We start from the raw sequence: 27,472 nt of genomic DNA on the forward strand, positions 1-27,472 counted from the left end.
GACAAGATCCAGATCGACATCTTCCCTGAAATGTGCCCAGGCCTACTCCCTCGGAGGAGGTGAGGCCTAATCAATGGGCACCAATGTATGTGCCTAGGCCTACTCCAGTCCCGGAGGTGTGGCCTAATCAGCAGGCACCGACTGATGTGCCGCGGCCTACTCCACCTAAGGAGGTGTGGCCAAACCAGCCGGCACCAACTGTTGTACCAGTGGCCTCAGCAGCTACCATTAATGTTGTGTTCAGTGTGAATCCGTCAATACACAGTCCCGGCTGTCTATTGTAGCCTGGGACACTACTGTCAATTCCATAAGGGAAACCCAACCTCGTGCCCCTAGATACATATCGCAAAATAGGAAGCACGCCGATAGGCGAGGATGGGAAGAAAGAAGATCCCGTTTCTAAAGTCCTCATTTTTGCTCTTTATTAACTGTGTGGTACATGAGTACCTTCTTATTGTTACAGGTTCTTCAGTTCTGCAACGGTTCGAGATAAATTGCTTGGCAGGACTATGCCAAGAAGTTTGATTGTTCTGCAATGCAACCACCTTCGTAAGTTTGTGCCTGGCTCTGGCTGAGGAGATTCTATTAAGTTTTATGCCCGGCTATAGCCATGTTTTCATCCAGGACTCCATAATGTTGGGGGACTGTCGAGTCTTACATGTCTGTTAATGCAAATGTAATAATAGTAATATATTTTTGTGCACAAAATTTTGCACTCAAAAAGCAGGGAAAGGTAACCTGAGTATCTCAATTGTTCTGCTGCTGGTATGTAGCTTTTGTGTCTCTAAACAAATAAAAGTTATGTTTACCAAAAATGTAAAAATATAAATGGTTTACTGTACAGAAGTATAAAATTCCTGTACAGAAGTATAAAATTATATAAAGGTGTTATAGTGTTTCCTTAAAGGTGCTGTCCCAGCTCCTCTGGGAGTAACAAGAAAAGCCCCCCTTCACTAGCGCCTAATTAATAAGATATCAAGACTGACTTCACATATGTTCATACAAAAAGAAACCACAAAGAGCTCCGTAGTGTAATAAAGTCGGGGTGAGAGAATTAGCACAAAAAAGATATGAAAATTGCTCACCCCGTAGGTTGTGCTCCCAGTCAGGCACAACACTGATGTAGACTTGTAAATGACACCTTCATGCAGCCGATTCCTCCACCATAGCTTGGTGTCCAATATAGCAATACTCCAACCACAACAGGGATTCCAACAGGCGCAATAGGTAAATGGTGGCGCTAGCCACAAGGGAACTCAGGCAGTAGCGAATGATGGATATTAAAATTTATTGTAGAACAACGCGTTTCAACGCCAGAACCGGCGTCTTCCTCAGGTTCATAACAATAGAATGACCAAAATGCATATATATAAGAAAAAAGATAACAAGATAACATACTGCTCCGAAGCCGCAGGATCAGTTGACCGGGGGGAAGTGATGTATCACTCTCTCGAGGCTCGCGTGGTCAGCTGACAGGGCGGAAGCATTTCGGAGGTCACAAAACGAGAAGAGGTCAAATCAAAACAACACGAGTAAGTAAATAAAAATACCAAATATTAATAGAAATATAAGATATACAAAAGAATATACAAGTATCAATGAAAATAATCAGAATACAATAAATAAAAGTAGAAAAAACTATAAATAGATAAATGGATAGATAGAGCCTGCCAACGGACCACTAATAGGGATCAAACAGTATAGGTTTATACTGTATTCTCTATTGTCTCTTCTTGAGCCCGTCCGGATACAGACATTTTAACTTGAATATCCAGTAGGACTCTTTAGTAATAAGTTCACGGAATCGATCCCTAGTATCTGATGGAATTATATCTATTATAACTAATTTTAAATGTTCGGGATTATTTTCGTGTTTCTGCATTAAATGACGTGATACGCTATGTAAGGGAAACCCCTTTCTAATATTAAACCTGTGTGTATTCATGCGGGACCGCACCGTTTGTACGGTGCGGCCCACATACTGCAATCTGCAGGGACATTCCAATAGATATACCGCATGGTTTCACTCACAATTCACAATGTGCTTAATATTAAATGATTCGTTAGTAACATTGGATTTTATAAAAACACAAAACGCTTCTATTATGCTTTTAAAACTTCATTTACTGATCAGCAGCAAAAGAATATTAAAGTGAATATTACAGAAGAAAACTTTAAATGTAATAAATGATGTAGCCGAACATGCTAGCATCTAATACCAGCCAATCAGAATATAGTGCTGGATATAATATTGGCAGTTATTATAAACACTTCCTTCTTCTTTTGCTGCTCAGCAGTACACACAGATGAGTACAAATTTTCTCCATCAATATTGTTATTTTAACCTTATTTCATTAATCCTGTATATTTTATGTATTGAAATAAATTTATTTATTTATTTCTGTTACTAAATTACTTGTTTCCTATCATACTGCATATTGCATTTATTCTTTTTCCTTTATCCTTTATTCCCTATATATCCCCTTTTTAGGTATTTGGTTTTATTTTATTTTATTTCAATATCTCAAGTTATCAATCCTTGTTTGCGAACACAAACGCTGTACCCCCGTTATTCCTTTCATTCATTTCATTGCGCCTTTCGCTATTCCGTTCATCTCCCTAACTATCGATTTATCTTTATATATATATATATATATATATATATATATATATATATATATATATACCTCTTCTTGCCTGTTTTATCCCCGATCTTCCTCCGATCCTTCTCCCCGCGGTCGGCTCCAGTCTCTGGCGCGCGGACGCATTATTTCAGCTGCGCCACAGCCGACATCTTGTCTCTTCCGGGAGTTCGGCTGAGAGTCTCGCGAGATCTGCAGCAGAGTGGTCATCACCTGTTGCGTCTGGCGGGAATCCTGTCACTCGTTTGAGGCGACAGTCAGATTCCCGTCAGGCAATTACTCTCTCTACATTCCCCGGTCATTTAGTCACCAAAACACATTTATTTAAATTTATTTCTTAAAATACTTAGTTTACTATTCTTCCCTTAGTATCTATTACCATCTACTGGTCAAATTTTATATTTGGCAGATAATTTCACCTCAGTGTTTCCTAATTTAGTGGGTAGTGATATATAACTGTGTATATAATTTTCTATTGCCTGTTTTCCTCAGGTTTTATATATATATATATATATATATATATATATATATATTAATCTCCTGTCACAAAACCTTGCATCTTCACTCTATCCTACTAATATATCATAATGGATGTTTCTGAAGGAAACACTGTTAGAGAAACATGTCCACCATCTTTAATCTCTGAAAGTGTTAACCATGACATTTTTCAATCAATGGTGGATAATTCAGTATCCCGCTCAGTACAATCAGCGGTCCAATCTGCTGTTTCGGTCCTTCAGGACAGTTTTTCTAAGTCACTAGCCATGGTCCTTTCTCAAGCCGGTCCCTCCACAAATCCGGGACCTACTACCCCATCAGAGGTATATTGGTCCCCTGTCACCTCTGTGTCTAAATTGGCCAAAGGCTTTCAGGCACCAAAACGCCACCACACTTCAGACGGCAAAGCCCGTGGGAATCCGCCAAGACACCCACCAGACTAGACCTAAGAAAGGTCATCATGACAGTGTTCCTAGAAAACACAATATACCCTCTGCCCAAGAGGAAGTCTCTTACAAAAGGGCTAAAAAATCCGCTAAGCGGACAAAACCAGACTCTTTTGTTGAATCCCACTCCGATGACTCGGATGAGTCTCAAGAAATTATCAATATCATTGAGGAATCGGATTCCTCCTCGGCTGAAAGTGGGGAAATTGCCGATGACCCTCATAATCAGGACGATTTTATTTCCATGGATTCGGACCCTAACTATTTTGACCCCTCCTTGATTCACCACCCAAGATCGGGAGAATGGCTTCCTTTGCCCAAGGTGGCTAAATTTCTCACGGGCAGGGTTAATAAGGGTCTGGACAAGTCTACCAGAAATAAATTAAAATCAGAATGCCCAAGGCCTACTCTTCCCCATAATTCATCACTCACTCCGGAACTTGACCCAATTTTAACAAAATTCCTGATGAAATCGGGAAAGAACCCCAAAAAAGGGGTAGACCGGAGTTTTCGTTCGTGCCAAGACAAACTTATGGACCTCCTTGGCCCTCTTACCAAAATACTGGACCTGGCAGAAGAAGCTTCTGCTTCTAATATACCCGTTAATACGGAATTATTATTAGGATGGGCACAATGTGCCATTTGTTTCTTCGGAAATGCAAATTGTTCCCTAACCACTGAGCGTAAACGCTCAATTTTGTTGAAAATCGACCCCCAACTTACAAATCTTGCCTCAAATGACCCCGAAAAGCCCACTGAAGGCATGCTATTTGGGGAAGATTTTATACACCATATGGGGAAATATGTGGGCCTTTTCTCTTCCATTACTAAGGCCCAAAGTTCTCTTAAAAAAGTTTTTTCCCAACGGGTTTTCAATAGGGCCGGTAAAGGAAGGAGCCGCTTCCCCGGCCGTTCTCACCCATCCAGGACTATGTCCAGAGGCTCCTACCAATTCAACCAGTATAACCAACCCTACACAAACACACCATCCATCCCTACCCCCTTCTTTCCCTATCGTGCAAGACCATGGCGTGCTAGAGGACAGCGTGGAGTGCCCCGTGCGAAGACATCTTCAGGTAAGCCCTCCTGCTTTTTTCCCAGACATTCCATTAGGCGGAAGAATCATCCATTTTTTGAAAAATTGGACTATGATTACTTCCGACTCATGGATCCTAAATACTGTCTCGGGTTTTCTAATAGAATTTGTGTATCCACCTGTACAAACTGCCCTTCCACATCCCATCACGTTTTCAACCTCAGATCAAATTCTGATCGATTCAGAGATAAAAGATCTTATTGCAAAAAAGGCTATCATGTCTGTTCCTGTAAATGCCTCAGGTTTCCTCAGCAATTTATTTCTTGTAAAAAAGAAAGACGGAGGTCACAGACCTGTAATCAATCTGAGACTACTCGACAATTTTGTTGTGTACAGACATTTCAAAATGGAAGGCATTCATCTCTTAAGAGACATGCTGCTAAAAGACGATTGGTTGATCAAGATAGATCTGAAGGACGCTTATTTGACAGCTCCAATTCACCCTTCCTCTCAAGTCTTTCTTCAATTTCTTTGGAACAATCAGAAGTGGCAATTCACTTGCCTTCCGTTCGGCCTATCCTCGGCCCCATGGTGTTTCACCAAACTTCTGAAACCTATTGTCACTCTGCTCAGAAGTCGAGGTGTCCATCTAATCATCTATCTAGACGACATTCTCCTAATGGCACATTCCAAATCCCTTCTTCTTTCTCACAGGGATTGGACTCTGTCTCTACTCACCAATCTGGTTTTCCTTATCAACCATACGAAATCCATTCTTCAACCTTCCCAAGAAATAGAATTCCTAGGATTTCTGGTCGACACTCAGTCAACCACGTTGAGTCTTCCCCCCCAAAAGATTGAAGACTATCAGAAAAGAAATTCGCCAACTTCTTCGGAAGGACCTGCTTTCTTTGAGAGCTATTGCTCGGATAGTAGGTCTTCTTTCAGCTTCAATTCAGGCGGTTTTTCCAGCTCCTCTACATTATCGAGCCCTTCAACGCCTGAAAATTCAACACCTGAGAGAAGGCCTAGGATATTCAGACGAGATTCGTCTATCCCCAGATGCCAGAGAAGAACTTCTCTGGTGGCTCTCTCACATCCAGATATGGAATGGGAAAACAACATTCAACCCCAATCCAGACGTCATTATAGAATCGGATGCGAGTCTGTCGGGATGGGGAGCTCGCTGCGACTCCCTCTCTACTGGAGGGAAATGGTCCCCTTCCGAAGCCACTCTACACATCAACTGCTTAGAACTTTTGGCTGGGTCCTTCGCTCTAAAGAGCTTTGCGAAGGATTTATCTCATTGCTGTGTTTTACTTCGCATGGACAATATATCAGCGGTCCAATATATAAATCGGTTAGGTGGTACAACTTCCAAAGCCCTTGCCGACATTGCCAAAGATTTTTGGCATTTTTGTCTCGACAGACACATTACTTTGAAGGCGGAATATCTTCCGGGAATCTCCAACTCCATCGCGGATTGAAACTCCCGGTACCTTACGGACTTCAGCGATTGGAAGCTTCATCCAGAAGTTTTCAAACATGTCAACCTACTATGGGGCCCTCTGTTCCTCGACATGTTCGCTTCACGTCTAAATTACCAAATTCCACAGTTTTTCAGTTGGAAACCAGATCCGGAGGCTCTGGGAGTGGATGCTTTCCTCCAATTTTGGCCTCCACAAATACTCTATGCCTTTCCTCCTTTCAATCTTATCCCACGAGTTCTACTTCAAACCTCGCTACGGAAGTCAACCATGGTCCTCATCACGCCTTGGTGGCCGACTCAATCATGGTTCCCTCAACTTCTACATCTCTTGATAGATTACCCCCGAATTCTTCCTTCCATTCCAGATCTTCTCATAGATCCTCTTGGCAATTTTCACCCTCTGATCTTATCAGATCAACTCAGCCTTATTGCTTGGCTAATATCGGGAATTCTGGAACGACCTCTTCATTTTCTTTCACAACTAGGGAACTCCTATCAGACGCTTGGGCTCCAGGTACCAGATCTGCTTACAGATCAGCCTGGAAAGTTTGGGTTCGTTGGTGCTCTCAATGGGATCTGGATCCCTTACAAGCATCTGTATCTGACATCTTAAATTTTCTTTCCGCTTCCTTTGATACGGGAAAGGCATATAGAACGATCAACCTTTACCGCTCAGCTATTTCTGCCAGACACCCTCTCATTGACTTCGTCCCAGTAGGTAAGCATCCTCTTGTGTGTAGACTTTTGAAGGGCATACGTTTCCGCCGCCCTCCCTTGCCTAAATACAATTCCACTTGGGATGTTAATCTCATTCTTAATCTATTTTTATCCTGGGAAGATAATGATTCTCTATCCCTAAAATTTCTTTCCTTCAAACTCACTGTTCTTCTTTGTCTGATATCTATCAAACGTGTTTCCGATGTTAAGGCTTTAGATATATCTAGGATGCAATATTCACCCGAAGGTGTAAACTTCACTGTTTATCGTCGCACCAAGACTAATCTTCATTCAGTATTCTATCCTGCATTTCCTCATCAACACAAACTCTGTGTGGTCCGTTGTCTACGTTCTTATGAGTCAAGGACTCAATCTTTAAGATCTTCTTCGTCTTCTCAACTTCTTATTTCCTTTTGCAGACCTCACAGACCTGTCTCCTCCACTACTTTAGGCCGCTGGGTTAGACTAACTATGGAAATGGCCGACATTGATATATCTATTTTTGGCGCTCATTCTACCAGAGGAGCGGTCTCCACTAAGTTATTTCAATCTGGTGCTACTCTCTCGGATATTCTTAAAGCGGCAAATTGGTCATCTGATTCTACGTTTAAAACTTTCTATTTTAAACCCCAATCTCATGTCTCTATGGCACTTCTGTAATGCATTTTTATATATTCATGTTTATGCATTTAGATGTTGATTTATACCATATGTTACGCTTAGCTTTAAACTAGCATAATAGGAGCGTTTTGTCTTTTTATAAAATTGGAGATTTTCCTATCCTTGGTGAAGGAAAATATAGATTTTATTAAAGACAAAACGTGAGTATTATCCCGCCCTAAGATCCCATCCCTATAATTCTTATTTTATTGCTTATTTTTCAGCTCCCTGATAAAGTTTCACGCCTGGTGGTCTCTCCGATGCTCCAGAAGATCTTCCTCTGTTAAGAAGTTATCCTAATACTGAGTTTTCCAGTCTCCTATTTTCCTCAAGTTATGAACTGTTCTACCTTCGCTGCAAAGAAGAAGGAAGTGTTTATAATAACTGCCAATATTATATCCAGCACTATATTCTGATTGGCTGGTATTAGATGCTAGCATGTTCGGCTACATCATTTATTACATTTAAAGTTTTCTTCTGTAATATTCACTTTAATATTCTTTTGCTGCTGATCAGTAAATGAAGTTTTAAAAGCATAATACTCGTGTTTTGTCTTTAATAAAATCTATATTTTCCTTCACCAAGGATAGGAAAATCTCCAATTTAAAGGTGCTGCAGTTGTCCTGAATGATATTACAGCAGAGACATCTTGCTTTATCACATTTATTATTACGTTTTTTAACCGCTGTTGGAATTGTCAGATTTTCGGAAAGGTTTTTAGCAGATTGTTCTGTGTTTTTTAATTTACTTGGAGCCAGAAAATTACGTAGGGACATAGGTTTTCTGAAAGTGATGCGTGGCTGTTTAGGGAGTATATCTTTAAGAACAGGGTCACTAAGAACAATTGGCCAATGTTTCCATATAATTTTGCGGATAGAGTCGGATGCACAGTTAAAAGTTGTAAAAAATTGTGTTTAATTTTGTGCTTCAATTGCTGCGGCATTAGATTTATTTTTATTTCCTGGACATATCAAATCTTTCTGTTTCAAATTTTTTGTGCTATTAAAAGCTTGTGTCAGGATTTTTGGGGGGTATCCCTTCTCTCTAAATCTTTGTTGTAAAATTGAAGATTGTTGTTTAAAATCAGAGTCATCCGTGCAGTTCTTACGTATCCGCAAATACTGGCCAAAAGGCACATTCCGCAGCCACTTAGGATAGTGGCAGCTGCAGAAGTGTAGGAAACTATTAACATCCACAGTATTGAAATGAGTCTTAGTTTTAATTACTCCATTGGAGGTTTTATTAATCTCAAGGTCCAAGAATTGCACGGTTGACTCTGAATAATGGGGAATAAAATCAAGGCCAAAAGTATTAGTATTAATATAATCTACAAAAAGTAGTGCATCTTTATGTGATCCTGTCCACAAAATAAAAAGGTCATCTATATATCTTTTAAAATAATAGATATATTTAAAAAATGGGGAATCAGGCTGTGTGATGTATTGGGACTCGAATCGCCCCATAAACAAGTTAGCGTAACTTGAGGCGAAACAAGTCCCCATTGCACAGCCTTTAATCTGGCGAAAAATCTGCCCATTAAATTCAAAACAATTATGCTCTGGTAATACGCCCTGCGGACAAGGGGGGCGGTATTGTCTTACTAGATAGGAATGCTTATCTTAAGGAAGCTTATAACATAACTTTCGCCCCAAGTTACGCTAACTTGTTTATGAGGCGATTCGAGTCCCAATACATCTCACAGCCTGATTCCCCATTTTTTAAATATATCTATTATTTTAAAAGATATATAGATGACCTTTTTATTTTGTGGACAGGATCACATAAAGATGCACTACTTTTTGTAGATGATATTAATACTAATACTTTTGGCCTTGATTTTATTCCCCATTATTCAGAGTCAACCGTGCAATTCTTGGACCTTGAGATTAATAAAACCTCCAATGAAGTAATTAAAACTAAGACTCATTTCAAAACTGTGGATGTTAATAGTTTCCTACACTTCTGCAGCTGCCACTATCCTAAGTGGCTGCGGAATGTGCCTTTTGGCCAGTATTTGCGGATACGTAAGCACTGCACGGATGACTCTGATTTTAAACAACAATCTTCAATTTTACAACAAAGATTTAGAGAGAAGGGATAGCCCCCAAAAAATCCTGACACAAACTTTTAATAGCACAAAAAATTTGAAACAGAAAGATTTGATATGTCCAGGAAATAAAAATAAATCTAATGCCGCAGCAATTGAAGCACAAAAGGGGTTAATTAAACAATTTTTTTTACAAATTTTAACTGTGCATCCGTCTGTATCCGCAAAATTATACGGAAACATTGGCCAATTGTTCTTAGTGACCCTGTTCTTAAAGATATACTCCCTAAACAGCCACGCATCACTTTCAGAAAACCTATGTCCCAACGTAATTTTCTGGCTCCAAGTAAATTAAAAAACAATCTGAACAATCTGCTAAAAACCTGTCAGAAAATCTGACAATTCCAACAGCGGTTAAAAAACGTAATAATAAATGTGATAAAGCAAGATGTCTCTGCTGTAATATCATTCAGGACAACAGCAGCACCTTTAAATCCAATGTTACTAACGAATCCTTTAATATTAAGCACAATGTGAATTGTGAGTCAAACCATGCGGTATATCTATTGGAATGTCCCTGCAGATTGCAGTATGTGGGCCGCACCGTACAAACGGTGCGGTCCCGCATGAATACACACAGGTTTAATATTAGAAAGGGGTTTCCCTTACATAGCGTATCGCGACATTTTATGCAGAAACACGAAAATAATCCCGAACATTTAAAATTAGTTATAATAGATATAATTCCATCAGATACTAGGGATCGATTCCGTAAACTTATTAATAAAGAGTCCTACTGGATATTCAAGTTAAAATGTCTGTATCCGGACGGGCTCAACGAGACAATAGAGAATACAGTATAAACCTATACTGTTTGATCCCTATTAGTGGTCCGTTGGCAGGCTCTATCTATCCATTTATCTATTTATAGTTTTTTTCTACTTTTATTTATTGTATTCTGATTATTTTCATTGATACTTGTATATTCTTTTGTATATCTTATATTTCTATTAATATTTGGTATTTATTATTTACTTACCCATGTTGTTTTGATTTGACCTCTTCTCGTTTTGTGACCTCCGAAATGCTTCCGCCCTGTCAGCTGACCGCACGAGCCTCGAGAGAGTGATACATCACTTCCGCCCGGTCAGCTGATCCTGCGGCTTCGGAGCAGTATGTAAGTCAATTTACTTATGAAGCTTGTTATCTTTTTCCTTATATATATGCATTTTGGTCATTCTGTTGTTATGAACCTGAGGAAGACGCCGGTTCTGGTGTTGAAACGCGTTGTTCTACAATGAATTTTAATATCCATCATTCGCTACTGCCTGAGTCCCCTTGTGGCTAGTGCCGCCATTTACCTATTGCGCCTGTTGGAATCCCTTTTGTGGTTGGAGGTTGGAGTATTCACATATGTTCATAAAATTCAGTGTACACATAAAGTTCAGTACATACAAATCCAGGTAGTGTACATCTCTAAAGTCTAGTACACATATCTCACAAAAAAATTCATATACCTACCTCACAAGCACACAAGTCTTAGGGACTGTAACCTGTTCTATACCAGTCCATACCACTGTTATGCACAAATGTCATGTACTAATATGTTCTTTCTTATCTCTACGTGTTCAGAATGCTTTTGTGGCCAGAAGGTATTCCTGTAGCTAACTTAAAAATACACGTATACAAAAAGGTAACAGTAAGTGTAATTGTTATCTAGATCTACAGTTTTAGGGGTAAGTGTGTATTACTGATAGACCCTAGCAGCTAAGGCATTGGGCAGAAAGCCTCAAGCAACCCAATCTGCAACCAGTGTATAAGGAAATAATGAGTGGTATAATATTAACTGCATATCAATGAAAAAAAAAAAGTAACAGTGAGATAATGTCAAGTATGTAGTAGCATTGTAGTCATTATACATACTTTAATCAAATGTCAGTCAGTCAAATGTCAGTCATAGTCAAATGTCAAATATCAGTCATAGTACAATGTCAATAAAATTGTTAGCTATTGTCGGATGTTATAGCTATTCATAATTCATGCATAGTCATTAGAGATGTATAATAAAATAAAATAAGATAAATATGCCTATACTAAAGAAAAAGGTATTGAGATAAAACATAACATAATGGTCATGTTAGTGAGAAATGTTAATATTTAGTGAGTCTTAAGGAAAAAAGTCTATTCCTTATCATCCTGTTTATAACAAGTTCCAGAGCATGTAAGGACATTATTCATATGTACAGAGACTCTACATTTTTTTTCATCTTTTTATTGTTCTTCAACCTGAAATGGGACATTGTGATTAAATGCTTCAGGACTGCATCCGGCCCTATGACCATTTTGTTCCTCTCCCTAAGGGGATAGACGTTGAGGATGACTTTTATTAAGTAAGGGGGTTTGTGGTGTCCCAGTATAGGACATGGTCCTGTACCCTCCCTAAGTCCCCTCAGGAAGAGTCCCTGCAGTCCATAGGGCTCTCCTGCAGGGTTCATCCCTTTGCTCACCTTCTATTGTCTCATATAAATGCATTGTATACTGTATATTGTGTATGCATTGTCAATATGTATAAAGTTTGTACAAATGTACAGAAGTGTTAGTCATGTAAAACACTGTCATGTGACATACCCAGAGTTCCTTGGGTACAGGACCCACAGGCTTTGAAACCAATGGGCTTTAGTCCAGTCTCTTTAGTATATAAGGGGCTGTAGTCTCTAAACTCTCTCTCTTATCTCCTGGATTTCAGCCAAGCACAATACCTGTACTATCTAAATTAATCTCATCTAGGCCAAAGCCTAAAGAACCTGCAGCCACTTCAAAACATGAGTTATCAAGCTCTATCTACAATTCTAGTGACTACTACTCAACTCAAGAATAATATTAGTAGCACAGTAGCCTGAATAGATATCCTCAATGCTACAAGTCCCGGCAAGCCTGCGAGGTATCCTGTGTCCCGGTTGCCTCTAGAGAAACTGCATAACTGTAAAGACTGTTTCTTAAGAATTACAAGTGAAAGTTCCAGTTCTTGCATAAATCCTGCTGTGGACATTCCTTTATTGAAGACCGTATTTGGGTAGGTTGACGGCGGTTACCATACCGGATCACAAACTTTAAGGGGTTAACAACATCTTGCCCCCAGGGCTAAAGGGGTTTTCCAGGCCAAAGCTTTTTTTTATACATCAACTGGCTCCGGAAAGTTAAACAGATTTGTAAATTACTTCTATTAAAAAATCTTAATCCTTCCAATAGTTATTAGCTTCTGAAGTTTTCTGTCTACCTGCTCAATGATGATGTCACGTCCCGGTTGCTGTGCATGATGGGAGAATATCCCCATTGGAACTGCACAGCTCCTGGGACGTGACATCATCATTTAGCAGTTAGACAGAAAACAACAACTCAACTTCTGAAGCTAATAACTGTTGGAAGGATTAAGATTTTTTAATAGAAGTAATTTACAAATCTGTTTAACTTTCCGGAGCCAGTTGATATATAAAAAAAAGTTTTGGCCTGGAATACCCCTTTAATACCAGCAGACCCTGCTACACTATTGCAACACCCCAGCTCACCACAATGCCATATGCCCTCATCACACCCCACTACCACAGTTATGTCCGATACTTGTCTTTATTTGTACCCCAATATTGCAAAGTGCTGTGGAATCTGTGGAATAATAATTATTATTATTACTTGTTATTATTGTTATTATTATTAATATAATTATCCCCTATCCTTTGGATAGGGGATAAGATGTCAAAGGGCAGAATACCCCTTTAAGACAAGATTTCCACCTGAGGAATTTAGAAATTGTCAACGCAGATGGGAGAAAAGAATTGTATTGTAGATGAGTTTTCTCCTGCTTGAACTTTAGGGCCCGTTCTTTTATTTGAATCTGGACCCCTCCCCTTTCCCCAAGAAATCTCTGATACTCTGGTGGGCTCGTCCCATCCTAGGAAAGGACAACTCTCCTCTATGTCCATTTCTACCTCCAGAACCCACTTATTTCTTACATCATAGAAGGCTTCCAGCTCCTATATCTAAACCGTATTCCAACTGATGTATCAGAAGATGCTTTACATCTAATCTATGCACAATTATTTTATCACTTTAGTTTATATCACATTTTAAATATTTACAGGGTTTGCATTTTTATTTGCTGCCACGTGATAAATCACAAAACATACAGATATTTCCATTCCAGGACTTTCTTTAGGATGTTGGCCACGGTTAGGAACGTTCTCGATCGCCGGCCAAAGCAAAGTTTATACTGCAGCTTATCAGACCTCTTAGTTGGACCAAAAAGTGCTTCAAATAAATGGAGCCAGATATGGAGTCACTTAGAAGTCTACATTACCATGGAAAATAAATATTTAGGGATAGATAAAAGCACAGGCGGAAATATAAATACTGTGCAAATAGTCGTCGTGTAAGGGTTAATACGTGCGATATGGTCCTACACATGGATGGATGTTTTTGAACTGCAAAGCTCCGAGTGAGGTCCAAAGCTCTAGGTGAGGTCCAAAGCTCTAGGTGAGGTCCAAATCTCTGAATGAGGTCTAAAGCTCTGAGTGAGGTCTAAAGTTCTAGGTGAGGTCCAAAGCTCTGAGTGAGGTCCAAAGCTCTAGGTGAGGTCCAAAGCTCTAGGTGAGGTCCAAAGCTCTGAGTGAGGTCTAAAGTTCTAGGTGAGGTCCAAAGCTCTGAGTGAGGTCCAAAGCTCTGAACGAGGTCTAAAGTTCTAGGTAAGGTCCAAAGCTCTTAGTGAGGTCCAAAGCTCTAGGTGAGGTCCAAAGCTCTAGGGGAGGTCTAAAGCTCTGAGTGAGGTCCAAAGCTCTGAGTGAGGTCCAAAGCTTTGAGTGAGGTCCAAAGCTCTAGGTGAGGTCCAAAGCTCTAGGTGAGGTCCAAAGCTCTGAGTGAGGTCTAAAGTTCTAGGTGAGGTCCAAAGCTCTGAGTGAGGTCCAAAGCTCTGAACGAGGTCTAAAGTTCTAGGTGAGGTCCAAAGCTCTTAGTGAGGTCCAAAGCTCTAGGTGAGGTCCAAAGCTCTAGGGGAGGTCTAAAGCTCTGAGTAAGGTCCAAAGCTCTGAGTGAGGTCCAAAGCTTTAGGTGAGGTCCAAAGCTCTAGGTGAGGTCCAAAGCTCTGAGTGAGGTCCAAAGCTCTGAGTGAGGTCTAAAGTTCTAGGTGAGGTCCAAAGCTCTGAGTGAGGTCCAAAGCTCTGAGCGAGGTCTAAAGTTCTAGGTGAGGTCCAAAGCTCTTAGTGAGGTCCAAAGCTCTAGGTGAGGTCTAAAGCTCTGAGTGAGGTCCAAAGCTCTGAGTGAGGTCCAAAGCTCTGAGTGAGGTCCAAAGCTTTAGGTGAGGTCCAAAGCTCTAGGTGAGGTCCAAAGCTCTGAGTGAGGTCCAAAGCTCTGAGTGAGGTCCAAAACTCTAGGTGAGGTCCAAAGCTCCGACTCCCTTTTTGTTATGTTTTTATGGATCAGATCTCTATTTTCTCTTAGGTTTGATTGAAGAGGTAGACCACTCAGGTGCAGTAAAGGTGGACAATGTGTTGCTGATCTCCACTGGATCCTTCTTACTGAATTTCATCCTTCATCACTAAGGAACCATTGACTCTGATCACCTCTGTTGACTGAAGCTGGTCACATAGCTGTTCACTAGACAAGTATCTCTCCCGATTACCACTTATACTTAGTTCAGCTGCTGACAAACACCTATAGAATCTGCCAATAGTGGAGAACTGCAAATGCAAACTCACCAACAAAGCATACAGTTTAGTATACAGGAGCAGGGACACCTGCTTTTGACAGGAGTGCCTGCTCCTGTACTCAATTTATCTGAAAAATATTCAAATAAAAAAAGACAAATTCAAAGCAAAATTATCTCTAGGTCACTCATGTCTAGTGCTGACCTCTCTTGAAGAATTGTGATATCTGGTGCAGTGCTCAGCTCACCACTTCTCTCAAGCTTCTCTCACCGATAGCGATCAGCAGGGGAATCCTTGTCTAGCCACAAAGTAACCGCTCTAAGTAAAAAGTATTATTAAAGGGGTACTCCAGTGGAAATTTTTTTTTTTTAAATCAACTGGTGCCAGAAAGTTAAACAGATTTGTAAATTACTTCTATTAAAAAATCTTACTCCTTCCAGTACTACTCAGCTGCTGTATGCTCCACAGGAAGTTGTATTTCTTTCTGGAGTTTTTTCTATCTGACCACAGTGCTCTCTGCTGACACCTCTGTCCGTATCAGGAAGTGTTTAGAGCCAGATAGGTTTGCTATGGGGATTTGCTTGTACTCTGGACAGTTCCTGTCATGGACAGAGGTGTCAGCAGTGGTCAGACAGGAAAGAAGAATAGAAAAAGAATAGTCATTTACAAATCTGTTTAATTTTCTGGCACCAGTTGAATAATAAAAAAAAAAAAATGTTTTCCACAGGAGTACCCCTTTAACTCAAATGAATGGCCATCCATGTAAAGCATGGAAGAATTGGGTCCACCAGAGCATTCCGTTTACTGCCGAATGCTGCCCAGTGGAGTACCCCTTTAATATGACATGGAATTGGATTTAGGTGAGTATCAGATTCCATTTTGTTCCCTCTGTGGGAGACTTTATTTTGGGGGGCACTATTGGGGGCATTATTACTCTTGGAGCATATAACTAATAGGGTACTATGGATAAAACACGGTTATTAATAGGGGATCCTAGAGGGAGCATTGTTCCAATTGGAGGGCTAAAGTTATGGGGCATTTTTGAGAAGAATTGTTAGTTTTGTAGGGCATTTTGGGGTGCTATTACTATAAGCAGTCTTTTTACACAACGTCCTATCACGAGACAGGGAGGAATCGGGGAGCTGCTGAGACCACACCACACTGACAATAAGAGGACTACACAACTTCCTGTCAGGAGTGAATGACATAAAAACGCTAGTACAATTTGTGATAATGCTCTGTTATTACGTTGTATATCTTGTGGTGATAGCTTTATTTAAATTAATTCTGATACGGGAATACCTCTTTAAAGGGGTACTCCGGTGGAAAAAAAAATTTTTCATCAACTGGTGCCAGAAAGTTAAACAGATTTGTAAATGACTTCTATTAAAAAATCTTTACCCTTCCAGTACTTTTTAGCAGCTGTATGCCACAGAGAAAATTATTTTCTTTTTGAATTTCTTTTTTGTCTTCTCCACAGTGCTCTTTGCTGACACCTCTTTCCATGTCAGGAACTGTCCAGAGCAGCATAGATTTGCAATGGGGATTTTCTCCTGCTCTAGACAGTTACTGATACAGGCATCAGGTGCCAGCAGAGAGCACTGTGGACAAGACAAAAAAGAAATTCAAAAGGAAAAGAATTTCCTCTGTAGTATACAGCTGCTAAAATGTACTGTAAGGGTAAAGATTTTTTAATAGAAGTCATTAACAAATCTGTTTAACATTCTGGCACCAGTTGATAAAAAAAAAATGTTTTCCACCGGAGTACCCCTTTAACCCCTTAATGACGCAGGACGTATATTTACGTCCTGCGCCGGCTCCAGCGATATGAAGCGGGATCGCGCCGCGATCCCGCATCATATCGCGTCGGTCCCAGCGCTCATCAACGGCCGGGACCCGTGGCTAATACCACACATCGCCGATCGCGGCGATGTGCGGTATTAACCCTTTAGAAGTGGCGGTCAAAGCTAACCGCCGCTTCTAAAGTGAAAGTGAAAGTGACCCGGCTGCTCAGTCGGGCTGTTCGGGACCGCCGCAGTGAAATCGCGGCGTCCCGAACAGCTGACAGGACATCGGGAGGGCCCTTACCTGCCTCCTCGGTGTCCGATCGGCGAATGACTGCTCCGTGCCTGAGATCCAGGCAGGAGCAGTCAAGCGCCGATAACACAGATCACAGGCGTGTTAATACACGCCTGTGATCTGTGTAAAAGATCAGTGTGTGCAGTGTTATAGGTCCCTATGGGACCTATAACACTGCAAAAAAAATGTTAAAAAAAAGTGTTAATAAAGGTCATTTAACCCCTTCCCTAATAAAAGTTTGAATCACCCCCCTTTTCCCATAAAAAAAATAAAACAGTGTAAAAAAAAAAAAAAATAAACATATGTGGTATCTCCGCGTGCGTAAATGTCCGAACTATAAAAATATATCATTAATTAAACCGCACGGTCAATAGCGTACGTGCAAAAAAATTCCAAAGTCAAAAAAAGCACATTTTTGGTCACTTTTTATACCATTAAAAAATGAATAAAAAGTGATCAAAAAGTCCGATCAAAACAAAAGTCATACCGATAAAAACTTCAGATCACGGCGCAAAAATTAGTCCTCAAACCGCCCTGTTCGTGGAAAAATAAAAAAAGTTATAGGGGTCAGAAGATGACATTTTTAAACGTATAAATTTTCCTGCATGTAGTTATGATTTTTCCCAGAAGTGCGACAAAATCAAACCTATATAAGTAGGGGATCATTTTAACCAAATGGACCTACAGAATAATGATAAGGTGTAATTTTTACTGAAATATGCACTGCGTAGAAACGGAAACCCCCAAAAGTGACAAAATGGCGTTTTTTCTTTGATTTTGTCGCACAATGATTTTTTTTTCCATTTCGCCGTGAATTTTTGGGTAAAATGACTAATGTCACTGCAAATTAGAATTGGCGACGCAAAAAATAAGCCATAATATGGATTTTTAGGTGGAAAATTGAAAGGGTTATGATTTTTTAAAGGTAAGGAGGAAAAAACGAAAGTGCAAAAACAGAAAAACCCTGAGTCCTTAAGGGGTTAAGTATAGTTGTCCTTTGCTTAACTTGTACGTGGACGTCCTCACATAAGTATTGTCCTTGTTGACTTCATTAAACTATTCTTAAGTCTTTGAACTCAACTGTTAAAGATCTGTTGATCCTCGTTGATGTCTTTCGTCTAAGGTTTTGTTCACCCTGTTAACCTCATGGACCTTTCATAACTGAAGTATTGTTCTCCTTCTCTATTGATTATAGTACCGCCATCTGTGGTGACCTATACTGAGGTGTTATACTAAACTGTGCAAAAGGACCTCATCCTTTATCCTGCCAGAACATCCCCTTTCTTCCCTTGGATACCATAATAACAACATAACAACTGATAACCTTGTTAAGTGGACGTGGGGTTGGCCACAACTTTATTAACTCCGTAACATAACATCAAAATTAACCTCCAACCTCCTGTAGGTTGGTAACCCGAGAGGAAGCCAGCCGCCAGCATTAGCCGACGGGCAACTCAGCCATCTACCTCCATTCTTAATTAACTAACTCCTGTACTGCCACAGGAGGAGTTCACATATTCTCATACTGAGCTCCGACCCCCACCCAACACAAAAAGGGGCCTGCTCTATCCCATCCTGCAACCCAGATAGGAAAATGTCTAACCCGATGTCTTCAGGTGTACCCCATCCATAGACATAAGGCGACGGTTGTTGCCCTCCAGTTGTCGATGCCGAACCACAACCCCCGACCGGGCCCGGACATATCGGGCCATACGGGAATTCACAGAACGGCAGGCTCTTTCCACAGTGTAAGCCCCTTGCCACGTGACCCTGGGCACAATTTCAGACCAAAAAACTATGACCTTGGAGAACAACAGAATAATGTGTTCCAGGTCGTTCCTCATTAAAGAAATCAATTCGGGGACTGGGATGGAACCCAAATCATTCCCCGCTGCGTGGAGGACCAGAACCACCGGCATAAGGGATTGACCAGCAATTTGCACGCACTCCGTAAGAACTCGACCAGGATAAACCACCGATACCTCTCCAATGGATGGCAACACCTTGAAAACCTAGCGACCTGCCTCCCGGACGACATCTCGCTTTCTGGGCCACCCGATATACATATGAATGACCCACGATGGGTACCACCGGGGGTCAAGGGCCTAGAAGAGAAAAACATTACAGCAACAGTTCAGGGTGGACATATCCAGCATAACATTCCGACTTCCATCGACCAATACGCTGTATCTCCGCAACCGGAAAACCTGCCCTGGCAGCCTCAGTGGTTGCCCCAAAAAGAATGGGACCCGTACTCGGACAGGGGTGCCCCCACAGCCACCAAACACAGCTTAAAAACCAACACAAACTGATATCTAGTTAAAGGGGAGCCCGAAGCATGGCACAAGAAACGGTCGCAAGCCACCCGAATCATCAAAAAGGAGGAAACCAAAAACACTGGTCACCGCTCGCCTCCCACAGCGCATATTTGGAGCCAGGACCCCTTACCCAACTGGTCAGTCTTCGAACGCCGTATACGCAGCTGCACCACCCCATTGGAAACTAATACATCCTCAAAAAGAATACCCCCCTCAGCAGGAGCCGAAGAAGGTACCAGCTCGCCCACCCGCAGAGCGCCAAAAAATGCCAGCGAAAAAGCTGCACGAAAAAGGCACGTCTCGTAATCCGTAGAGCAAACCACCACAACGGCGCCCAGCGACACCAGGTCCCACATCTCCTGCGGACAGGGCAAGCCCTCCAGGGCCACCCCCTTGCACAGATCCCGAAACTCCTGGAAACGGAAGCGAGACAACAAATCAGCTAAGACGTTATCAACTCCAGGAACATGACGGGAGCAGAACCAGATATTGTATTGCAAGCAGCGCAGGACCAAGTGCCGAAGCAAGGCGAGAACTGGGAGAGAGGAGGAGAACAAGCCGTTTATGCAATGCACCACACTAAGGTTATCCGACCAAAAACATACTTTGCGAACTTTCAATTGTTCTCCCCAAAGTTCAACAGCAACAACAAGGGGGAACAGCTCCAGTAACGTCATATTGCAACATAACCCCTCCTCTCTCCAAGCATCAGGCCAAGGCTCGGCACTCCAAACTGACCCAAACAGAGCCCCATAACCTGTGGAAGAAGCAGCATCCGTGAAAAGAGACAACTCATTGTTACAAACCTCTGGGGCCAGAAAACACGAGCGCCCATTGTATCGGCATAAAAATTCACACCACACCAATAAATCCGCCCGTAAAACTGAAGTAATGCAAATCCTGTGCTCAGGTCTCCTGACTCCCCTAGTCGCTAAGGAAAGGCGCCTGAAAAAACACCGCCCATCGGCATAATGCGACAAGCGAAGACCAAGAGACCCAAGAGGGACTGCATCTGTTTTAATGTCACTTTGGAAACTCCACAGAAACCTTCAATGAAACCCAGTAACTTTTCCAATTTATCACCAGGAAGCCTGAACACCATACCAACCAAGTCGATTTCAATCCCCAAGAATGACAGGGTGGTACCCGGTCCCTCCGTCTTTTCCGCAGAGAGGGGTACACCTAGCCGAGTCATGAGGAAACAAAACAAGTCCAATAAGAACTTACAATGAGGGGAATCACCCGGGGCAACAAAGAAAAAATCGTCCAGATAATGAATAATGGACGAACAACCTGTTTCAAATCGCACCACCCACTCCTAGAACGAACTGAACATCTCGAAGTAGTGGCACGAAATGGAACATCCAATGGGTAAACAGGTGTCATAGTAATATATCCCATCCACACAGCAACCCAGAAGGTGATAACATTCTGGATGTACCGGGAGGAGGCGGAAAGCAGATTCTATATCTGATTTAGCCATGAGAGCACCCCTACCCGCTCACCTAACCAGATCCACCGCCCTGTCAAAAGAAACATACGTAACTGAAGCTGCATTCTTAGGGATACCATCATTCACGGAATCGCCCTTTGGGTAAGACAGGTGATGGATAAGGCGAAACTTGCCACTTTCCTTTTGGGAACCACCCCCAAAGGGGAAACCCTCAAATTAGCAAAGGGGGGTAGGGATGTTAAACAAATGGGCCCTGAAAATTACCTAAATTAACTTCCTTACCAACTCTTTCCCGCAGCGCAGCCGGGTGCAGAACTGCAGATTGCAGATTCGGAGCCTGCTGAGGAAAATGAGAGGGAACATATGGTATGAAAAAACCGCAGGAAAAAACAAAAAAATTACTGTTCTGTCTGGGGGTTATTGGGGTAGCGTTCTAGCCAAGGCAACATCGCGTCCACGTTCACTGGTGTCTTTTCTTTTTTGCCACTCGGGGACACCTGACAGCCGCATGAGTGCCCCCGCAGGTGGAGCATTCATGTTTAAATTTACATCCGAAGAACTTGCAGTGGCCCTCATTAAAGAGCCAGCAAGATCCGGGATGGCGAGCGGCCACTGCGCGCTGAGAAGAGGAGGAAGTGGGCCCCGCTGGAAAGGGATTTGACCGTTGGGACATCATAAGTCTAAGCCACACATCCGTGGTCCTGGAACCCCAACCCACGTCCGGCTGCAGGGCTAAACGCCGTCTGAACTCCTCATCGTATTTCCCCCACGCAGATCCACCATGTGACTTAAAGGCACTATAAATAGAGTCCATGTAGATGAAGAGTTCAGAACAGTGTTCAGGGTGCCGCTGTCCCATTATACACCCCAAAACTGAAAAAGCTTACAACCAATTGCTGACCGTTTTTGCAATACGCGGTCGGTGATCAGAAGGTTTATCAGATAACGGCCGACGCTCCTTGTTGACCGTGCTCTGATCAACCGAAATCAAGGACCATATATCAATGTACTGATTGGCCCATATCTTTTTCTTGACCTTCTCGTCGACATGAGCCCCCAAGGGGCTAATGCTGAAGAAAAAGGTCTCTTTGTGCACCCCTGCCCAAGGCGGCGAAGGGGGACGCTTTGCTGAGGGGGGGGGGTTGTGACATCCCTGTCCACGACAAACTGGACTCAAGCTGAACCAGCAAAGCCTTAAGGGCCGGAACCAAAGACCTATTTCCCTCCCCCATACCCCACGCTCTGGCAAAGTCAAACTCACCAGGTGATGCAGCAGGGGGAGGAGCCGGACCAGAAGAAGCAGGAATCACCACTGGAACCGGAGGAGGAGGAACCGGAATCGAAGAAGAGGCCGCAACAGCAGGCAAGACCTCGGCCGCGCCGGACCGACTGTTCGCGCGTTGGGAACCGCCGCCAGAACGCAAAGGCTCACGGCGACTCCTGCGAGCACGCTCCCGTACCGGTTGCCGGAGTGAAGAGAGAAGGGGCGGGGCCTCAGCGGACCCGCTCGCAGCAGCTCCGCCCCGCCCCCCGCACCGCACGGCCAACAGTTGAGCGGCCCCGTCTATGGGTAACACTGGGAAGGCTAGGGGACAAGAGCAGTGGCACACTGGAAGGCCGTGTGGTACGCCTGCCTCCTGACACGCCGCTCTCCAGGCACGGGGGACAACGAGAGGAAGCCGGGCGGGAGGTTCCCAGCTCAGCATACATCCGGGCCAGGAAACCAGGGTCCGCCGTGGCCCGCTCCTGAAGCAAACTCACCAACTCTTCTGCCATTACACAGCCAGGGGATGCAAACTAACTCCTGCTGGAACCGAACAGTAAGAGGAATATATCCCCTATAGCCCTCCCCTTCCTGCCCTATCACTCCACTCCCCTAATTAACCCCTACTGCTCCCTGGTACTACCCCTTTTGCTAGAGGGGGGGAAAGGGGGAGGGGGGGCTACTAACTCTGGGCTGACAAAAACCACTTTCCACAGTCCGTGCCACCTAGCCCTAACAGGGCCCGGTGGCACCCAAACTGTACAACATATATACATAAGCAAGGGACTGTCCTATCTTCACTGACAGGTATTGTTATAATTTTTGACTATTGATGATTATTTTTACTTCTCTGGACCCTAAACACAGTGACGTACCCACACTTTGGAGAAACTGGCACCCGCCAAGGGCTTACGTCCGGGAAGTGTGTGGAGGGCGCAGGCTGCTAAAGCGTAAGTATGGCACAGAGGCCTATTCAGCACTGGCACATGCTCACTAATAGAGATTGAGGACATTTGTCCCAGATCCCCAGTTGAGCGAACACTGCTATCTGCTGTATGCCTACAGTTGAAAACTTCCTCTCAGTGTGAGCCACAGGACCTGTGGTCTACACTGAGAGGAGATTGTGACCTCCGCCCCCATGCAGTACAGGCACCGATGACGTCACTCATCAGCGCCTACACTGTGGAGGAAGAGAGGCACAGCCAGGATGGAGGAAATTGCTGAGTGGGACACAAGGTAAGCATTTATTTTTCTTTTTTTTTTTCCATCCTGACATCTTGAAGGGGGGATGACAACCTACATAGCTACCTACCTACCTACATAGCTACCTACTCATTTACCTACCTGCCTGCTTATTTACCTTTCTACCTGCTTATGTACCTACCTACTTATCTACATAGCTACTTACCTAGCTATTTGGTTACCTACCTACATAGCTACCTACTTATCAACCTTCAACCAAAGAATAAGTTGGCCAGCACTATTGATTCCAAACTATTATATAGACCTGGCTTACAGGTGCAGGCTGCTGGGCTAAATATACAGCAACAGGAGAATACAGCAGCACACTGCTAGCACAAAGATATAGATAAAACATGAGTATATAGATGAAACATGAGTATATAGATAAAACGTGAAAAGCTATACAGCTGTAGTGCAACAAATGAAAATACGAAATTATGAAACAGTGAGGTACTTAGCTTGCAAATTTGGCGGCCAAATAGCTTGGACCGTCCCACCACGGTAAGGTGACCTCATTTTGGGACGGACCCTACACTATGAATATACCTCTGTGTGAACAGTTCAGTGGGCATTGCAGGATCTGAAACATCCAAGGCACCTTATATACACCTGATAGAGGTGGGTGGGGTGCAAGAGCCAACATGGAGGTAGCCACTCCCCCATAAGTGTAATACAACCAAAGAATAAGTTGGCCAGCACTATTGATTCCAAACTATTATATAGACCTGGCTTACAGTTGCAGGCTGCTGGGCTAAATATACAGCAACAGGAGAATACAGCAGCACACTGCTAGCACAAAGATATAGATAAAACATGAGTATATAGATTAAACATGAGTATATAGATAAAACATGAAAAGCTATACAGCTGTAGTGCAACAAATGAAAATATGAAATTATGAAACAGTGGGGTACTTAGCTTGCAAATTTGGCGGCCAAATAGCTTGGACTGTCCCACCACGGTAAGGTGACCTCATTTTGGGACGGACCATACAGTTCAGCAGGCATTGCTAGGGGAGTGGCTACCTCCATGTTGGCTCTTGCACCCCACCCACCTCTATCAGGTGTATATAAGGTGCCTCGGATGTTTCAGATCCTGCAATGCCTGCTGAACTGTTCACACAGAGGCATATTCATAGTGTAGGGTCCATCCCAAAAGGAGGTCACCTTACCATGGTGGCTCTGACTGAGTCTAGCTGAAGCTGGGTCTGTATTCTAAAGTGTGGTATTATTAAGTGTTACATTTGAGAAGTTTTATAAGCAGAAGTTCATGTGCTAAGTATACTGTGGATCATTGTTTTCCAAACAGGGTGTCTCCAGCGGTTGCATAGCCCTTGCATTTTTTTTTTCCCCTCCTGTCTGTAGCACACCTGGGGGAGGGGTTAATTGATTAACTGCTCTCAGGTGTATAAAACTAACTGGGAAACTCTGTGAGCCCTGCTCTGACTGAGTCTAGCTGAAGCTGGGTCTGTATTCTAAAGTGTGGTATTATTAAGTGTTACATTTGAGAAGTTTTATAAGCAGAAGTTTAGAAAGCAGGAGTTGTAAGCAGGACCCACTGTAACTGTAAGTATTACACTCCCTTGATAAAAGTAGTTTTTCTTAATAGTTAATAACAGCTGTTTGTCACCAAGGATATGGACAGCAGGATTGGAGGTTTTCTTCAGTGCACATTGTGCCACATGTATACATCTCTGGAGCAGCAGCTTCAGGGTGAATACCGCTGTGACAAATGTCAGCATGTTGCCCACCTGGAAGCTCGTATTAGAGATCTAGAGGAGCAAAATGCAACATTGAGGGCGATTGACAATCTTACAGAGCAAGCAGTTAGTGGGGTAGAAATGGAGGTTGGAGAAACTAGCCAGGAGGCCCAAGTAGGGAGCTGGGTTAATGTAGTTAGAGGGACTGGAAAGGGGGCAAGGAAAAGGAAGGTCACTTCTGCTTCTGATCTCCCAAGTAAAATTGCCAAGTTGGGCGATGATGCGAGGGCCTCAGTATCAGAGATGGCAACCCTAGTGGATACTGGTCTCCCTAACAGCCGGGGGAACAGCTCAACTAGTAGTGTGGGGGATGGTAACGCAGGTAGGCCAAGACAGTTAGTTGTGGTAGGGGATTCTATAATCAGGAAGACGGATAGAATAATTTGTCGCCAAGACCACCTCAACCGAATGGTTTGCTGTCTCCCTGGTGCCAGGGTTCGGCATGTGGTGGAAAGGGTGGACAAATTACTAGGGGGGGCTGGGGATGACCCAGCTGTCGTGGTCCATGTGGGAACCAACGACAGAATACATGGTAGGTGGAGGTCCTTGAAGAATAATTACAAGGAACTAGGTGCCAAGCTGAAGGGAAGGACCTCTAAGGTTGTGTTCTCTGGAATACTTCCTGTGCCATGCGCATCGCAGGAAAGACAGCGGGAGCTTAGGGAGTTAAATGCATGGCTTAAGTCGTGGTGTGAGGGGGAAGGGTTTGGGTTTTTAGAGCACTGGGCTGACTTTTCATTGGGGTACAAACTCTATTCTACGGAAAATTTGCACCTGAATGGAAGGGGGTCTGGTGTGCTGGGGGAAAGAATCCTGGAAGGGGTGGCTGAGTATTTAAACTAGGTGAGTGGGGGGAGGATAATAAAGCAAAGAAAGGAGACAGTGGGATGGATAGGTTAGAGAGGGGTCAGGACATAATGGTGGGGGGAGAGGAGTCCTGTGGGGGGAGGTTAAGAACAGTGGATAAGGAGATTCATGCGTTACAAACCAGCTGTAAAAATAAATGTAGCCCGAAAAATTGTAATCCCAATAATTCAAAAAAATTCCATTAGCCCCAATAACTCAATAACTATAATAAGCCCCATTAGCTCAAAAAATACCGTTAGCCACAATAACTTAAATAATAACGTTAGACCCAATAACTCAAAAAATCCCATTAGCCCCAATAACCTAAATAGTACAATTAGCCCTTATAACTCAAAAAATGACATTAACCCCAATAACTCTGAAAATCCCATTAGTGAGACTATATGTGTAAAACTTAATGGAAATGTAAAGTGTATGTTCACAAATGCCAGAAGCCTAGCAAATAAAATGGGGGAGCTTGAGGCCTTGATACTGGAGGAACATATTGATATAGTTGGGGTCACTGAGACATGGCTGGTGATATAGTTGGGGTCACTGAGACATGGCTGGACTCCTCACATGACTGGGCTGTCAATCTGCAGGGGTTTACATTGTTTCGCAAGGATAGAATGAACAGAAAAGGTGGTGGAGTCTGTCTGTATGTAAGAAGTGGTATGAAAGTCAGTGTGAACGATGCCATAGTGTGTGATGATTCTGAGGATGTGGAATCATTGTGGGTAGAATTACAAAAGGAGGGAAATACTGAAAAAATTATATTTGGTGTAATCTACAGACCCCCTAATATCACTGAAGAGATAGAAGGTCGGCTGTATAAACAAATAGAGAGGGCCGCCCGGGCAGGTACAGTGGTAATAATGGGAGATTTTAACTATCCAGATATAGATTGGGGTCCGGGGTTGGCTAAAACTACAAAGGGGAGACAATTCCTAAATTTATTGCAGGATAATTTTATGGGCCAGTTTGTGGAGGACCCAACAAGAAGTGATGCCTTGTTGGATCTGATCATTTCCAACAACGCAGAGCTGGTTGGTAATGTAACTGTGAGGGAAAACCTAGGTAATAGCGACCACAATATAGTTACTTTTGACTTAAAATGTAGAAAACAAAGACAGACGGGGAAAGCAAAAACATATAACTTTAAAAAGGCAAATTTCCCTGGGCTGAGGGCTGCACTACAGGACATAGACTGGGGGGAGGTGTTGTCAAATACTGATACAGAAGGTAAATGGGACATCTTTAAATCAACTCTAAATAACTATACA

The sequence above is a fragment of the Hyla sarda genome, chromosome 2, assembly GCF_029499605.1.
Source record: "Hyla sarda isolate aHylSar1 chromosome 2, aHylSar1.hap1, whole genome shotgun sequence".
Taxonomy (NCBI): Eukaryota; Metazoa; Chordata; class Amphibia; order Anura; family Hylidae; genus Hyla; species Hyla sarda.